The sequence below is a fragment of the Bos mutus genome, chromosome 8, assembly GCF_027580195.1.
Source record: "Bos mutus isolate GX-2022 chromosome 8, NWIPB_WYAK_1.1, whole genome shotgun sequence".
Lineage (NCBI taxonomy): Eukaryota > Metazoa > Chordata > Mammalia > Artiodactyla > Bovidae > Bos > Bos mutus.
In genome coordinates, this window is record NC_091624.1 from 53,226,831 (window position 1) to 53,243,327 (window position 16,497).

General features: G+C 39.6%; 1 long non-coding RNA gene across 1 annotated transcript in view; it reads left to right on the forward strand.

The window, feature by feature from the left end:
* Positions 1–16,116, forward strand: part of LOC138988978 (uncharacterized) — an 83,576-nt gene extending 67,460 nt beyond the window's left edge. Inside the window, exons 2-4 of the long non-coding RNA XR_011465236.1 lie at positions 12,608–12,810; positions 12,991–13,076; positions 14,043–16,116. This is a non-coding gene — a long non-coding RNA (uncharacterized lncRNA). The remainder of the gene's footprint in view (positions 1–12,607; positions 12,811–12,990; positions 13,077–14,042) is intronic.
* Positions 16,117–16,497: the final 381 nt, after the last annotated feature.

Sequence of the window (16,497 nt, forward strand, 5' to 3'; positions counted from 1 at the left end):
TTTCTATGTATAGTATCATGTCATCTGCAAACAGCGAGAGCTTAACTTCTTCTTTTCCAATCCTTTTATTTCTTTTCCTTTTTCTTCTCTGATTGCTGTAGCTAGAACCAGAACTATGTTGAATAATAGTGGTGAAAGTGGACCCACTTGTCTTGTTCCTGATCTTAGGGGGAATGCTTTCAGTTTTTCACCATTGAGAATAATGTTTGCTATAGACTTATCATATATGGCCTTTAGTATGTTGAGGTAGGTTTCTTCTATGCCCATTTTTGGAAAAGTTTTAACCGTAAATGGGTGCTGAATTTTGTCAAAGGCTTTTTCTGCATCTATTGAGATTTTCATATGGTTTTTGTCTTTCAATTTGTTAATATGGTGTATCACATTGATTGATTTGTGTATATTGAAGAATCTTTGAAACCCTGGAATAAATCCAACTTGATCATGGTGTATGAGCTTTTTGATGTGTTGCTGAATTCTGTTAGCTAAAATTTTGTTGAGGATTTTTGCATCTATGTTCATCAGTGATATTGGTGTGTAGTTTTCTTTTTTTGTGTTGTCTTTGTCTGGTTTTGGTATCAGGGTAATGGTGAGCTTGTAGAATGAGTTTGGAAGTGTTCCTTCCTCTGCAATTTTTTGAAAGAGTTTTAGAAGGATAGGCATTAGCTCTACTCTAAGTGTTTGATAGAATTCTCCTGTGAAGCCATGTGGTCCTGGGCTTTTGTTTTTTTGGGAGATTCTTGAGCACCGCTTCAATCTCAGTGCTTGTAATTGGGTGTTCCTAATTTCTATTTCTTCCTAGTTCAGTCTTGGAAGACTGAACTTTTCTAAGAATCTGTCCATTTCTTCCAGGTTATCTATTTTATTGCCATATAGTTTTTCATAATTGTCTCTTATAATACTTTGTATTTCTGCATTGTCTGTTGTAAACTCTCCTTTTTAATTTCTAATTTTGTTGATTTGATTTTTCTCTTTTGTTTACTTGATGAGTTTGGTAAAGTTTTATCAATTTTGTTTATCTTCTCAAAGAACCAGCTTTTATTTTATGAATGTTTACTATTGTTTCTTTCATTTCATTTTCCTTTATTTCTGCTCAGATCTTTATGATTTATTTCTATTAATTTTTATTTGTTGTTGTTGTTCTTTTTCCAGTTGTTTTAGGTGTAAAGTTAAGTTGTCTTTTCGATATTTTTCTTGTTTCTTGAGGTAGGATTGTATTGCTATAAACTTCCCTCTTAGAAATGCTTTTGCTGTAGCTCATAGGTTTTGAGTTGTCATGTTTTCATTTTCATTTGTTTCTGGATACTTTTTGATTTCCCTTCTGATTTCTTCAGTAACCTGTTGGTTATTCAGAAATGTGTTGTTTAGTCTCCATGTGTTTAAGTTTCTTACAGTTTTTTTCTTGCAATTGATATCTAGCCTCATAGCATTGTGGTCAAAGAAGATGCTTGATATGATTTCAATTTTCTTAAATTTACTGAGGTTTGATTTGTGACCCAAGATGTGGTCTATCCTGGAGAATGTTCCATGTGCACCTGAGAAGGTGTGTTCTGCATTTGGATGGAATGTCCTAAAGATACAATGAGATCCATCTCATCTAATGTTTCATTTATGACTTGTGTTTCCTAATTAATTTTCTGTCTTGATGATCTCTCCATTGGTGTGATTGAGGTGTTCAAGTCTCCTACTATTATTGTGTTACTGTCAATTTCTCCTTTTATGTCTATTAGTGTTTGTGTTATGTATTGAGGTGCTCCTATTTTGGGTGCATAGATATTTACAATTGTGTTCTTCCTCTTGGATTGATCCCTTGATTGTTATGTAGTGTCCTTCCTTATCTCTTGGAATATTCTTTATTTTAAGGTCTATTTTGTCTGATATGAGGATTGCTACTCCAGATTTCTTTTGCTTCCCATTTGCATGGAATATATTTTTCCATCCTCTCGCTTTCAGTCATATGTGTCTTTAGGTCTGAAGTGGGTTTCTTGTAGACAGCAAATATATGGGTCTTGTTTTTGTATCCATTCAGTCAGTCTGTGTCTTTTGGTTGGAGCATTTAATCCATTTACATTTAAAGTAATTATTGATATATATTTTCCTATTGCCATTTTCTTAATTGTTTGGGGTTGATTTTGTAGATCTTTTTTCTTCTGTTTTATTTCTTGACCATATGAGTCCCTTTAACATTTGTTGTAAAGCTGGTTTGGTGGTACTGAATTCTCTTGAGTTTTGCTTGTTTGAAAAGCTTTTTATTCTTGCATCAGTTTTGAATGAGATCCTTGCTGGGTACAGTAATCTTAGCTGTAGATTTTTCCCTTTCAATACTTTAAATATATCCTGCCATTCCCTTCTGGCCTGCAGAGTTTCTGCTGAAAGATCAGCTGTTAAGCATATGTGGTTTCCCTTGTATGTTACTTGTTGCTTCTCCCTTGCTGCTTTTAATATTCTTTCTTTGTGTTTAATCTTTGTTAGTTTGATTAGTGTGTGTCTTGGCATGTTTCTCCTTGGGTGTATCCTGTATTGGACTCTTTGTGCATCTTGTACTTGATTGACTATTTCCTTTTCCATGTTGAGGAAATTTTCAGCTCTAATCTCTTCAAAAATTTTCTCATATCCTTTCTTTTTCTCTACTTCTTCTGGGACCCCTATAATTCAAATGTTGGTGTGTTTGATATTGTGCCAGATTCTCTGAGACTTTCCTCAATTCTTTTCATTCTTCTTACTTTATTCTGCTCTGCAGAAGTTATTTCCACCATTTTATCTTCCAGCTCACTGATTTGTTCTTCTGTTTCAGATAGTCTGCTATTGATTCCTTCTAGAGCATTTTTAATTTCAGTAATTGTGTTGTTTGTCTCTGTATGTTTATTCTTTAATTCTTCTAGGTCTTTGTTAATTGATTCTTACATTTTCTCCATTTTGTTGTCAAGGTTTTTGATCATCTATACTATCATTATTCTTCATTCTTCTTCAGGGAGCTTGCCTATTTCCTCTTCATTTATTTGGACTTCTGTGTTTCTAGTTTGTTCCTTCATTTACATAGTATTTCTCTGCCTTTTCCTTATTTTTTTTTAAAGAAGTTATTGTGTTTGAGGTCTCCTTTTCCCAGGCTTCAGGGAGAGGTGAATTCTTTCCTTAAAGGAGGTTGAATTCTTTCTTCCTTTTGGTTTCTGCCCTCCTAAGGTTCGTCCTTGGTGGCTCAGAGGTTAAAGCGTCTGCCTCCAATGTGGGAGACCCAGGTTCAATCCCTGGGTCGGGAAGATCCCCTGGAGAAGGAAATGGTAACCCACTCCAGTATTCTTGCCTGGAGAATCCCATGGATGGAGAAGCCTGGTAGGCTACAGTCCATGGGGTTGCAAAGAGTTGGACATGACTGAGAGACTTTTTTGTCTTTGTTTTTTTGTAAGGTTGATCCAGTGGTTTGTGTAAGCTTCATATAGGTTTTTGTTTGTTTGTTTGTTTTTCCTCTGATGGGAAAGGCTAAGTGAGGTGGTAATCCTGTCTGTTGATGATTTGGTTTGTATTTTTGTTGTTTAGATGAGGCATCCTGCACAGGGTGCTACTGGTGGTTGGGTGATGCAGGGTCTTGCATTCCAGTGGTTTCTTTTGTGTGAGTTCTCACTATTTGATACTCCCTAGGGTTAGTTCTCTGGTAGTCTAGGATCTTGGAGTCAGTGCTCCCACTCCAAAGGCCTAGGGCTTGATCTCTGGTCAGGAATGAAGATTCCACAAGTGGTTTGTTATGGCATTAAGTGAGATTAAAACAGATATCCAAAATCAAGATACCAAAGATGAACCCCAGACAAATGGCAATTACAATATCAGATGAATAATTATTAAAATAATGGAATATACATATATACTTACACATCCATGAACAAAGTCAAAATAGTCCAACAAAAATAAAGTACAGTAGATTGACCCAGCAAACTAATGAAATAAAAAATTATATTTATGAGTTAAGAACAAAACTAAGTTAAGCACAAACTGGAAGACAAAACTAAAGCAAGGTGCCAGATGGGGAATAGAGAAATGGAATAAAAACTAACAAATATGTTGAGAGGGAAGGAAAGAAAGAAAAGAAAGAATAGATATGTGAAGTTAAATAAAAGTAGATGAAAAAGATTTATATACATTAAAGATTAACTGCAAGGGGAAAAGAACAGTAGGAAAGGCAAACAAAGGAATAAATGTAGAAAAAATATAATAGGTTTTAAAAAATTAAAAAGTTAAAATTATAAAAAAAAGAAAGAGAGGAAAAAAAAAACAACAGAAGAAGAAAGAAAAAGGAAAAGAAAAGGAAAACTCCACAGAATTGCAATAGCCCAACGTAGAGACAGAGGAAACAATAAAAAGTGTGACTGAATATACACGTATACATATACACCCATAATCAAAATCAAAATAGTGCAACAAAAATAAAGTACAATAGATTGACCTGGCAAACAAAGGAAACCAAAAATTATATCTACCAGAGCAAAACTAATTAAAGCAGAAACAGGAAAGCAAAACTAAAGCAAAGTGCCAGTTGGGGAATAAAGCAATGAAAATAAAACTAACAAATATTTTGAGGTGAAGGAAAGAAAGAAAAGAAAGAATAGATATGCAAAGTTAAATAGAGGTAGATAAAGAAGATATATATGTTAAAGATTAATTGCAAGGGGATAAGAATAGTAGGAAAACTAACAGAAATACATGTAGATAAAATAATAATAGATAAATTAAAAATTAAAATTAAAAAAAAGAGAAAAGAAAATAAAAAAGGAAAACTCCACAGAACTGCCAATGCCCAGCACAGGGGCAGAGGTTTATAACAATAATAAAAAATGTGACTGTGAAAAAAAAACCAAAACAACTCAAAGGCTTAATTGGATTTTATAGTCCTATAAAATGGAGAACGACAACAGAGTGGGGAAAAAAGGGAAAATCCAAAAGAATCTATAGAACAGTCAAAAAATAAGAGTAATAAAAGTTTTTCTTGAGTCACTGCTGTCAGAGTCCTTTCCCTCATTGGGAGTCACAGCCCACCTTACTTCCCTAGGTTGCCCTCTAACACTGTGCTATCTCTGGACCTGCTGTGGGGGCAACTCAGATTCTAATCTCATCCTATTCCTATGCGTTCTTGCCTCCAATGTCCACAGCTATCTAAACTACTGTGTTTTCTTTCGTGGGAGCTCTCAGTGACCTTTTATATCTTCCATAGACACAGAGTCTGCCTAGTTGATTGTGTGGATTTAATCTGCAGCTAATACAGCTGGTGGGAAGGTTTTGCATTTTCTTCCTTAGCCATACTTCCCCTGAGTTTCAACTGTGGTTTTATTTCCACCACTACATGTGGTTTGTCCACTGGGGTTTGCTCCTGAGGCTGCCCTGCAGGACTTGGATTTGCCCCTGTGAGGGCCAGGTGTGGAGGTGGTGCAGCTTCTTGGGTCACAGGGGTTCTGGAAGCACCAGGTACTCAGGGGAGTTGGTGGCTAGGGCAGCAGGATATATAGTGCTCTAGAAGAGTATAGCAACCAGTATTGGCCAATACGCTCCAGTGTTCTTGCCTGGAGAACTCCCTTCCCTGACAGAGAAACCTGGCAGGCCACAGTCTACTGGGTTGCAAAGAGTTGGACATGACTGAAGCAACCTTGTGCACATAGATGCAAGACTTTTTTTGCCTGTGCAGCTCTGCCCCAGTGAGAGTTGAGCATGAAGGTGGCACAGCTGCTTGGTTTGTGGGGACCCTGGCAGCACCAAGTGTGCAGGGACATGGACTGCTACTGCAGGAGTTATGGCCCTATCAGAGTCTTTTTTTTGAGCCTCTTGTAGCTGGCTATCAGAAGGCCTCTTTGGCTAGTCTTTTTCCGTAGCTCCTCCCATTCAGGCATTTAGCGGGCTCCCTCGCCTGGGGTCCTTCTGTTGTTTGGCGTGTCAGGTACCTAGATGGGGGCCCCTGGGGTGGCGCATCAATCTCTTAAAGGAGCACCTTGGGTGGGGTCCTACTCTGTAGTTCAGTGCATCCGGCATTTGATGGGCCAGCCTCTCTATTGTTCAGCTGCTGATGTTGGTGTGTGGGGGGAGTGAGAGGCTATGGTGATGGCTGTATCCCCTATGCATGACTCAGCGGTATCGCCTTGCTTCCATGGCTGCCTGATTTCCTCCACTGGCATTTCCCACCAGGATCTCCTCCCTCGCATCCCCTCAATTTGTCTGTCCACAGTCAACAGCAGCGCTTGCCCTGGGATTGCTCCACAATCCCTAAACTCCAGCTCCCAGCTGTTGCGCCTTCCAGGAGACTAGCATTCCTGTCTGGCAAATGTATGGCTGCAGCAAGGACTGTCTGATTCTCATTCCATTTAAGCTTCCACAGATCAGCTGTTTCACTCTCAGCCTTGAATGTTTCTCCTCTGACTCAGACAATTGCCCCAATGTGGGGATCAGACCCCTGCTTCAGTTTCCCCCAGCCTCCCAGGGAAGGTCCAGTCCTACTAACACTCCTGTTTTTCCCCCAGTTCCTTTGTCCTACCAAGTTTTGTGTGGTTCTGTATATTCTTTTCCGCTGCTCAGGTACTCTGGTCTGCTCTCAGCTGGTGTTCTGCCTGCATTTCTATATCTGAAGGTGTGTTCCTGATGTATCCTTGGAGAGAGATGTATTTGTCTACCTACTCCTCAGCCATCTTGTTTGAGCCTCAACTGTTGATGTTTTAAACAGCAAAAATATTGGATTTTGTGGGTTCTTTTTTAAAGTGAAGGTAATTTGATGGATGGAGGTATATGGACTGTGACCACCGAGTCATTGGGAAAAGGACGGCATGCCCAAAGACAAAGCTTGTGGACAGTCTGTGCCAGGAGGAAGTGCCCAGGGAGTGGGCATTGAGCTCAGCACTGTGTGTTCACTTTCAGCTGACTGCATTCAGCTGTAGTAATGGGCTTGTATTGGGTGGCTGTTACTTGGGCCCAGAGCATTGAAATGCTGGGAAATGCAACTTCCACTCCTGCATCATTCACCTGTTGACCTAGGGGACAAGCTAATTGATGCTGTAGGAACATGCACTGTGTCTGAGCAGTCCTACTCTTCAGTCCAAATTCATGGGAGGCTAAAGCATGGCATCAAGCCAGAAATGAGAGTTAGATTAATTCTGTGTGTACAGATCTGGAGGATTTATATTGGTCTGAATAGATAGTGCATTGCCTCTCTCCTAAAAGATTACAGAGAATAAGCTGTCTTCAGGCTAATAAAACCTGTCCACAAAAGTCTTTATAGCTATTAGACAGGCTGTTACAATCCTAATGAACCCTGGCAAGAATTAAAATGTTATGTTATAGGTGAGCATTTGGGCCCTTAAAAAGTGACCTATTCTGTTGAATGATATTTAAAATTAAAATTCTTATTCAGCAGCCAAGTAAGAATTCAGTTCTTATTGAATTCAACTTATTCAACTGTAAGTAAGCTGAATAATCTTACTCAACTCTTTTAAGCAGTGCTAACATATATTCACTGTGAAGCTGGTACATTTGTTTATGTAATTAACTCCAGTGAAAGTACAATGATATATAACTAATTATATTAGTTAGGGTTATCCAGAGAAACAACTAATAAGATGTGAATGGGTGTGAGTATATAGAGGCGGGGGCTGGATTTATTTTAAGAAATTGACTCACATGATTGTGGAGGCTGGCAAGTTTGAAATCTGCAGGGTGGGTCGGCAGACTGGAGACCCTGGGAAGAGTTGATAATAGCAGTTTGAGTCCAAAGGCAGTGGACTGGCAGAATTCCTGCTGTTGTGGGTGGTCAGTCTTCATTTAAAGGTCTTCCACTCGTTGGAAGAGGCCTACCCACATTATGGAGGGTAATCTACTTTACTCAAAATCTATAAATTTCATGTACAATCTATTAGTCTCATGCACCATCTAGACATGGATGACCAAATATTTTAAGCATTGCAGCCTAGCTAAAGTGGCACATAAAATTAACCTTTGCAGCTGCTAAAAAATGTTTTTCAGATACTCTGTTTTTAAGATTTCCTATGTTATAGGAATCAGTTTTGGAGAGATCAGAAAGCATTTTTTAAAAATTGCTTCCATCTGATAAAACATGCACCAGAAAATTTTCAAATATTTATTTGAATCTGGGAAAAATCCCTGTACATATGTTATATTCCCCTGGCACCCCTTCCAAATGCCTAAACACTTCAGAACCACATACCAAGTTTCTGGGGTGGTTGTAAAGTTATTAACATTTTTCTATCTGTCAAGAAAAGTCTTGGCCTACCTGTGTTCATGACTTTGAGATGCCACCCTGGGAAAAGAGGGCTTACTCATCTTGGTGTCTACCCCTCCATTCTCACTCTACAATCTCACTTATCACATATCCTTAACTTCAAACTGAGCCCCCTCACAGGAGAGACATCTTAGATTTAAGAAGCCTCAGCCATCTGGCAAGTCATGCCAGCACTTTTCTTTGCTGCACTTTCCCAGGCAGACTAACTGCTTGCTTGCTCATTTCTTTTCCCTCCTTCTCCATCCTTCCTTCTGCAAATACTGTGGAAAAGACACTATCTAACAAGTCCAAAGGTGACGTTTTAATGAGAAATAGTACAAAACTCCCTCCAGAAGGAACTAGTTCTTACTTTACTGTCCCCAACTGCTCATTTTTGTCCTTGAGTTGGTGGATGCTGACAGGGATGCAGGGGTCAAGAAGCAACAGTTAGAACCAGACATGGAAAAATGGACTGGTTCCAAATTGGGAAAGGAGTACGACAAGGTTGTATATTGTCACCTTGCTTATTTAACTTATATGCAGAGTACATCATGTGAAATGCCAGGCTGGATGAAGCACAAGCTGGAATTCAGATTACTGGGAGTAATATCAATAACCTCAGATATGCAGATGACACCACCCTTATGGCAGAAAGTGAAGAGGAACTAAAGAGTCTCTTGATGAAAGTGAAAGAGGAGAGTGAAAAAGCTGGCTTAAAATCAACATTCAGAAAACTTAAGCTCGTGGCAGCTGGTCCCATAACTTCATGGCAAATAGATGGGGAAACAGTGAGAAACTTTATTTTCTTGGTCTCCAAAATCACTGCAGATGGTGACTGCAGCCATGGAATTAAAAGACGCTTGCTCCTTGGAAAAGCTATGACCAATCTGGATAGCATATTAAAAAGCAGAGACATTATTTTGCCAACAAAGGTTCTAGTCAAAGCTGTGGTTTTTCCAGCGGTCATGTATGGATGTGAGAGTTGGACCATAAAGAAAGTTGAGTGCTGAAGAATTGATGCTTTTGAAGTGTGGTGTTGGAGAAGATTCTTGAGAATCCCTTGGACAGCAAGGAGATCAAACCAGTACATCCTAAAGGAAATCAGTCCTGAAGATTCATTGGAAGGACTAATGTTGAAGCTGAAACTCCCATACTTTGGCCATCTGATGTGAAGAACTGACTCATTGGAAAAGACCCTGATGCTGGGAAGGATTGAAGGCAGGAGTAGGGGATGACAGAAGATGAGATGGTTGGGTGGCATCACCCACTTTATTGACTGAGTTTGAGCTAGCTCCAGGAGATGGTTGAAGGACAGGGAAGCCTGGTGTGCTGCAGTCCATGGGGTCGCAAAGAGTTGGACATGACTGAGCAGCTGAAGTGAACTGACTGAACAGGGATGCAGTTAGAGAGGCATAGGGATGCCCAGAATGCTGTAACAGATATGAGTCCTAAAATGTCTATGCTCAGATTCCTGGGATGGGGCATTCCTCAGGTCCCAGGAGCTTGGCAGACACTGGTTTTAAGTTGCATCTTTTGTCAGGCTCTGAAGACCAGTAGTATTAGCCACCCCTGGGAGCTTTTCTGGGAGAAGGCAATGGCAACCCACTCCAGAACCCTTGCCTGGAAAATCCCATGGACGGAGGAGCCTGGTAGGCTGAAGTCCATGGGGTCGCTAAGAGTCGGATACGACTGAGCGACTTCACTTTCACTTTTCACTTTCATGCATGGAGAAGGAAATGGCAACCCACTCCAGTGTTCTTGCCTGGAGCATCCCAGGGATGGGGGAGCCCAGTGGGCTGCCGTCTATGGGGTCGCACAGAGTCGGACACGACTGAAGCAACTTAGCAGCAGCAGCAGCAGCAGCAACAGCAGGGAGCTTTTCTAGGCATGCAGGCTTTAGGTCCTGCCACAGACCTACTGAAGCATCTTTGGAGATTTGTGTGTTAAACTCTCCTGAGGAAATGAGAAATGAGGGTGTGGTATGTGACCACACTTGGTTGGGAGTTGCTTTTCAAAAGGTAGAAAAGCCCTAGAAAGAGAATGTGGAACTGAGGTAGGAAAGATAAATCATGCACTTCAGATTTTGCAGAGGGTTGCCTCTGGTTACTTGAAATCTGTATTCATGATTGGATTTACCATGAAGATAAGAAGTTTATATTTCCAAGTATATTGTGTAATATTTTGTGAATGTGTTCTTCAGAGACAAATGCACATAGAGAAAAGGACAGAGAGTTGGTGTACAGCTTGCCTAGTCTTTCCAGATGGAAAGATTTGCATACTTGCATACTCAGCACCCAGATCAGGAAACAGCATGTTACTAGAAGCCCCCATGCTCCCTTCCCATCACTATAGCCCTTCTCTGTCCCCGTGCACAAGCTCTTGCCTGTTCTTTTTCTTACTACATGGGTTTGGCTTCTAGCATTCAAAACTGTTGCTTGTGAACTTTTGTAGATCTTTCATTTCCATTGCTATAGATATTCATTGGGTGAAGATACCACAATTCATTTATCCATTTTACTGTTCATGGCCATTTGGGTACTTGGTACTTTGTGGTTGTCGCATATAGTGCTGCCATGGGCAGTCCATCATACATCTTTTGGTAAACATATGGAGTCACTCGATGCCTTGCTTTTAATAACTGTTAAAATAACTTCAGCTTTCCTTGTATACTTAGGGTCATCATTATGAAGCTGAGTTTCATCCTGGGCTGTGGTATAGTGATATCCCCAGGATTTGTGGGGATGGTAGTTCAGCTTGGCTTTTTGAGTTCTTGTGTGCATTTTCATTTGTGTTCTTGCTGTCAGGCTACTGTGTTACAATTTATGATGGTCAATCCTTCTTTCCTTCCTGGGTACCTGAAAACTCAGAAAGCAAAATGATCAGGTATACTAGAATTGTATTTTAATCCCTGTTATTCCTGTGCCAAGGAGGGATATCTCACAGGCTGCTGTTCATTCTTTCTTGATTTTCAGTCTGCTTTTGGATTCTTCATGGTACCAAATACATGAATTTCAGATGACTGGAGTACTGCCGTCATTTTGAAATCATTATTATTATTTTTAACCATTTTATTCCTTTTCCATTTTGATGTATATTTTAACTCCTTTCCCTCTTTTGTTCATTTTGAAAGTTCACCAAAGTAGACACTGTAGTTCTAAATTACCTTTATAGAAATCATGCCATTTCAAAAGGTCAACACGAAACATGGATTTATAGTATCACTGATACATGTGAGAAGTAGTTGTCTGGCCAAGAGTGGGCATAGTATTATGCTGATATGAAGCCACAAGAGTCTGGCAAGATTCGGGCTTGCTTCTGTGTCTTGGGCCCTCAGTGCAATGGTTGGTCACTGAAATTATTTTTAATGCTTTTTTTTTTTTTTTCTGAGTCTTGAGAAAATGCTACAGAAACTGTACATGGAGGGAAACAGATACTACCACTTTGTGGGTTCTCCTTGTCCATTCAAGATTACTGTACTAACTTTATTACAGCTCCTTCTTTAGCACCACTTGCTTTTAAAGAAACCATTCTGCATTTATTTCTGTTTTGATTAGTAGCTTTTAAACTAGTTGTACTGCCCCAGAAGGATGTTATCCACACAGGTGAGAGAGGGCAACTCATACCTCAGGGAACCAGAACTGGAAACCACGGAAGAATAAAGGATTGGGATGAAAAATGTAAACTGAGATAAATGTAAATACACAGTTGATTGAAATTGCCTTTTCCTTATCTGATGAACCAGTGAATTAAGTGATGAATCAATTAAGACTGACTTAAAAAAATAATTTCATTAATCAATAGCTGGGTCTTCATTGCTGTGCAGGCTTTTCTCTAGTTGCGGAGAGGGGGAGCTACTCTTTGTTGCAACGCACAGGCTTCTCATTGTGGTGACTTCTTTTGTTGAGGAGCTCGGGCTCTAGGGTGTGGCATGTGGGTTCAGTGGTTGTGGCTCCCAGGCTCTAGAGCACATGGGTGCGTGGGCTTAGTTGCTCCACAGCATGTGGGATCTTCCTGGACCAGGGAGCAAACCAATGTCTCCTGCATTGGCAGGTGGATTTTTCTTTTTACCACTGAGCCACCTGGGAAGCCCAAGACTGACTTTTCTTTTCTTAGCTTTCCTAAGGTTTGAGGTCAGATTACTTCAGGACATAGTGTTTGCAAATCTGAAGATTGTGTGCTGTTTTAGTGAGGTGTAGCTCTGGGAGCTTAAAAGTGGACTAGTTTTCAGGGCAACTGATCCTGGTATAATGTGAAAAAGTCAGGTCTTAATAGGATTTTTGGCTACTTTCTTTTTAAAATAACATTTCAGAAAATCACCCATCGGTTCTTCAGAAAATCAAATGAAAAAGTAATTAAACTTTCCTGCAGGTTTCTGGGGAAGCAGTGAAGTGCAAAGTTGATGAGCAGTGAAGTGTAACTCAGGAAACTTCTACCTTGTGGAAAATATTAATACACCCCAGGCATCACTGAATGAGACCAAGACACTCTCAAAGGGTTTTAACCACTGAAATGTCAAAATTGAAGATATCAACAGCATTTTGTTTTAAAGAAGAAATGTGTTCAAGAAAACTGTAAGAAATTTTCTTTTTTTTTAATTTTAGTTTGATATTTTTTTGGTCTCTCTTTGCATTAAACAGAAAGACTGGAAAACTATCTCTGTAGGAGACTTGGCATCAGCCTTAGTTTGACACAATATGTTTCTCACCTACATAGTTTTGAAGAATTTATTTAAAAAAATCTTTTTCTTTCAGGAAAAATGCAAAGCTGAGGAAGCCCTCAGTGACTTGTATAAAACAGAACTGACATATCTACAGTGATGATAAAGAAACTCAAAAAGGTAGGTACAGGGCAGCTGGACTCTGAGGATATTTCAGTGTGTATGAATTATTAGCAACCTAAAACATATGTAATCATATTGAAGCAGTGGATGGATCAGATTTCAGAATCAAATTGGATTCCCTGGCAAGAAAAAAAATTTAAAGGCCTCTAATTTCTTTTTCTGTTTCTAAGGGAAGACTACCATTTTAAAAAAAGTATTTATTTTTAATTGAAGGATGATTGCTTTATAATATTGTGTTGGTTTCTGTCATACATCAACATGAATCAGCAAACATATATCCCCTCCCTCTTGAACCTCCCTCCCACCCTATCTCACCCTTCTAGGTTGTCACAGAGCCCCAGTTTGAGTTCCCCAACTCATACAGCAAATTCTCAATGGCTATCTATTTTATATATGGTAATGTATATATTTCCATGATACTCTCCATTTGTCCCACCCTCTCCTTCTGCACCATGTCTACGAGTCTGTTCTCTATGTCTGCATCTCCATTGCTGCCCTGCAAATAGGTTCATCAGTATCATCTTTCTAGATTTCATGCATATGTGTTAATATACAATATTTATTTTTCACTTTCTGACTTACTTCACTCTGTATAATAGGTTCTAGATTCATCCACCTCATTAGCACTGACTCAAATTCATTCCTTTTTATGGCTGAGTAATAATCCGTTTTATATATATACACACACACACACACACACACACACACACACACACATGCCATGGCTTATATATGCATCTGTTGATGGACATCTAGGTTGCTTCCATGTCCTAGCTATTATAGATACTGCTGCAATGAACACTGGGGTACCAGCCTACCTTTTGCATAGGTGTGATAGAAACCTATATGCAGGTCAGGAAGCAACAGTTAGAACTGGACATGGAACAACAGACTGGTTCCAAATAGGAAAAGGAGTACGTCAAGGCTGTATATTGTCACCCTGCTTATTTAACTTCTATGCAGAGTACATCACGACAAACGCTGGGCTGGAAGAAGCACAAGCTGGAATCAAGATTGCTGGGAGAAATATCAATAACCTCAGATATGCAGATGACACCACCCTTATGGCAGAAAGTGAAGAGGAACTAAAACGCCTCTTGATGAAAGTGAAAGAGGAGAGTGAAAAAGTAGGCTTAAAGCTCAACATTCAGAAAACTAAGATCATGGCATCTGGTTCCATCACTTCATGGGAAATAGATGGGGAAACAGTGGAAACAGTGTCAGACTTTATTTTTTGGGCTCCAAAATCACTGCAGATGGTGATTGCATCCATGAAATTAAAAGATTCTTACTCCTTGGAAGCAAAGTTATGACCAACCTAGAGAGCATATTGAAAAGCAGAGACATTACTTTGCCAACAAGGGTCCGTCTAGTCAAGGCTATGGTTTTTCCAGTAGTCATGTATGGATGTGAGAGTTGGACTGTGAAGAAAGCTGAGCACCAAAGAATTGATGCTTTTGCACTGTGGTGCTGGAGAAGACGCTTGAGAGTCCCTTGGACTGCAAGGAGATCCAACCAGTCCATTCTAAAGGAGATCAGTCCTGGGTATTCTTTGGAAGGAATGATGCTAAAGCTGAAACTCAATACTCTGGCCACCTCATGCGAAGAGTTGACTCATTGGAAAAGACTCTGATGCTGGGAGGGATTGGGGACAGGAGGAGAAGGGGATGCTAGAGGATGAGATGGCTGGATGGCATCGCTGACTCGATGGACGTGAGTTTGAATGAACTCCAGGAGATGGTGATGGACAGGGAGGCCTGGCTTGCTGCGATTCATGGGGTCGCAAAGAGTCGGACACGACTGAGCGACTGAACTGAACTGAACTGAATTGAATAGATATTTCTGAACCCTTGAACAGTTGTCCATCAGACCTCAGTTTTCTTTTATTGTCTTTACCAACCAACTACCCTTAGGCCCTAGGTGTCCAGTGGACTGTCTGCTCATGACAGCAGGGACACCGTCTTTCCTAGTCATGTAGCCCTACACCCAGCTTACTGCGAGGTACATGTATTCAGTGAATATTTATTAAATGAAAAGAATATTTCTTTTCCCTGTGAAAGTTCCAGATCTAGAGGATCCCTGATCAGCAAGAAGTGGGAGAGAACCTGTTGAAGTGAAAGCAAAAGTGTGATTGGTTTTGGCCTTTGCTCTGTTTGGTTTCTGATGAGTAGGTTGGTTTCACTCTGCTGTGCTGGTAGATGTTTACCAACAGGCTCTGCAGAGAGGGAGAAAGGAAGGAGGAATTTGTAGTATTTGACAATTTCCATGGAATAATTACTCCACCATTTCTGATTTCAAGCTACCAAGCTGACATCACTGAATGTAGAGTTGGGGAGGAGATGCTTAAAATAAATAGGCTGTCACTTGCTGGTGCACATTGGCTCTGGCACAGAACTGGATTCACTTTCTGCATGTGGATTTTCTCTATAACTAATGGAAATATCTCAGCTAAAACGAAAATGGGTGCTTAAAAAATAATCATCCCTGAAATTGGCATTGTAAAATTTGGGTACCTCACTTTGCTTTCCCAGTTGTTCATAATATAATCTGTAGTGCTCTTTCCAGTGTTCATACTGAATGAGTTTTGACAATTAAATACATTTTGTGGTCTATTGCCATCTAAACGTCTGGAATTTTAAAAAATTCTTCCCAGTATCCTCCTTGGAAAATTATCAATGTCAACCTTATATCTGATTTCCAGAGGTCATTAGACTATACATACTATGCTTTTATTACAGAATTTGAACCAATTCTTTGCTTTATGCTAGAGTCACTGGTGCTCCTAGACACTTTTTACTTATTTCAACATCATCCCAAATCTTTAGACTAAGAGAATGTTTGCAAGAGAACACAGAATTTCTTGCCTTGATACAGCATATGATGAAGACCATATAGGCACTTAACAGTAAGAGTCAGGGGTGACAAGACCAGAGTCCTTATTAAGACTATGCTAATTTTTGCCTGTAACATGTGAGACAGTTGTTTTCATCATTCTGTTTGTTAATGTCTCATCTGTAAAAAGGGATTAATAATAAACTGTTCTATCTTACCATAATTGACATTTTATTGACTGTAGTTAATTATGCTGTTTTTCATAATTAAAAAAAATAAAATTCTCAAACTTTCCCTGAGGAAGGTACAAATTTTCCTCTTTTATAGCTGAAGACAGAGTTACATGTTTAATAACTTGTTCAAAGTCCCTCAGCTAATGAGCAATGGGTTGTCTTTCTCTTTACACAATTAGTGCTTTCTTGCTTGTTCCAGACTTCCTGCCTGCCTGATAGGTTGTGCGAGAGTCAAAGATGATTCATGTGAGAGCCTCTTATTGGCTGTAAAGTACTATACAGATTCCTGTATAACTAGGCAAATAGATCTGTTTAGCTCAAGGTGTCTCCTTGAAAGATCATCTTCCTCAGAG